The 1,935-nt window shown below is 40.9% G+C and overlaps 1 long non-coding RNA gene across 1 annotated transcript in view; it reads left to right on the top strand.

Annotated features, from left to right (window-relative positions):
* Positions 1-1,506, top strand: part of LOC126491395 (uncharacterized) — a 19,324-nt gene extending 17,818 nt beyond the window's left edge. Inside the window, exon 3 of the long non-coding RNA XR_007589395.1 lies at positions 1,381-1,506. This is a non-coding gene — a long non-coding RNA (uncharacterized lncRNA). The remainder of the gene's footprint in view (positions 1-1,380) is intronic.
* Positions 1,507-1,935: the final 429 nt, after the last annotated feature.

Raw genomic sequence — 1,935 nt, forward strand, 5'->3', positions numbered from 1 at the left:
AAAAAAAAAACTATCTAGTAAAAAGTATACCGCTGATGACAAACCCCAAAAACATCGAGATAAAAGGAAGGCTGCTTCTGAGCAGCAAGCACACGCTGGAGAGGAGACTGCTCACTGAAGGACAGGATTGGTCTTGTGGTTGGACACTGACTGACCATCTGTGCTGTGCTTTGTTCTGCTTTTCTATATAAGCAAGCTCCTAAATAAGCTCTGGGCTGTTTGGCTGCTTCGGTGTGACCAGACAGTCCTCCCGATTCTATCCTGTCCTCTGTTTCCTGGCCTCGAGGCTCTCCTATCCAGGAACCTTAGCTGACTTTGTAGGAGTGTACAGGTGGTGCCCAGTGTGGGGCCTCCTGGGGAGGAGTGTCTTCGCGGGACACCGCAGATTCCAAGGGCACTCAGAAGTGTAGTAAGTGTATTCCAGGAGTATCAGCAGTTATGTGGTGTGAACACAAAAAACTCAACAGTCATGTGATATAAATACAAAAAAATTAAGCAGTCACACAGTGTAAATACAAAAAAACTAAGGAATCACATGGTGTAAATACAAAAAACAGGTTATCTGCGCAGCATGAAAAATAAGTAAGAAGTAACTCAAGTATAAGTGTAAAATAAAAGGTAATTTAAGTAAGAAGTAACTTGAGTGTAAGTGTAAAAAGTAATTGTGGGCCAAGAAAATACTAAACAGCTGTTTGTTCATTTACTTAAAGATATTTCAAAAGTTAGAGGTGCCAACATAGGGCATCAACAACTGTGTAAATTTTCAAAATTTGTACATTTACTTATAGATATTTTAAAGGTTGGGGTACTAAGGAAGGACAACGGAAATTGCTTCAGTTTTTGAAATGTGTGCAGGATGTGTGCCCCTGGTTCCTTGCAGAAGGGAGTGTGAGTCTAGAGGTTTAAAAAGGTGTGTGTGAATGAACGAGCACGCTTTGTCTTGGTCTGTGTTTGACTGTTACTAAGTTCCTGTTCACGTCTCTGAAAAGCTTAAGTGGTACCGGTACCTGTCTGCCGGTCTTTCTCGTACACCTATTGACCTTCTTTGTTGTCCTGGAGATGAGGCCGGCAGCCTCTGCCTCTAGCCTCCTGTACATTTTTATTGGATCAGTTTCAGGATTTTGGGTCCCTAAAGAAAAACTTCTCTAAGGAGAGGCGTGGCAAGGACCACCTCTCTCTGTTGTTCTCTGGCCCATAGCCAGCCAGCTGCTCCTGCAGAGGGCAGGGGTGCGCATGCTCAGGTGGGCGGGATACTACAGGGAGACCCGCTCACGTGAACCTGGCAGAGAACTGACTGCAGTTGAAAAACTGCATGGATGTAAAACAGAGAATCTTTAATTGTAACTGGAAAAGTTAACTTGGTTTTTTTTTTTTTTCCAGAAATACTAACAGCCAAGACACTGTGCCCACCAGCGCTGTTCCGCCTCTTTTCTTTCCTAAGCCAAGTTCTTCACTGTGATAACAGTCAAGGTCTCTTCTGCTGGCCAGCAGTTTCTCCTCTTAACCCGTCTCTGTCCTGATACTGTTTAAAAAAAAAGTTAAATTATACCAACCTATGTACTTTAAAAGCATTCATTTTAAATTGAAAATTATAGGTACATTATGTTTGGGAAAAATCACGCTTTTGTTTTCACAGAAAAAAAATATGGGTTTTAATCATTTAGATCCAATGGGTTACAAATACTGTCTTTTTAAAAAAATGATACAAATTCTTATTAATTAAAATAAAAAACTGATGCTAATTTCAAAAGTTTCACATTGATCCAGGTTTTTATTTGTTAATGCAAATTTAAGTTATTCTTTTTTTTTTTTAAAGAAGAACCTTTCTTTTTTAAAAAATATTTATTTATAGCCGGGCGGTGGTGGCGCACACCTTTAATCCCAGCACTCGCGAGGCAGAGGCAGGCGGATCTCTGTGAGTTCGAGACCAGCCTG

This window comes from Alexandromys fortis, unplaced genomic scaffold (assembly GCF_014885135.2).
Source record: "Alexandromys fortis isolate MF-2015 unplaced genomic scaffold, M_Fortis_MF-2015_v1.1 scaffold_233, whole genome shotgun sequence".
Classification (NCBI taxonomy): Eukaryota; Metazoa; Chordata; class Mammalia; order Rodentia; family Cricetidae; genus Alexandromys; species Alexandromys fortis.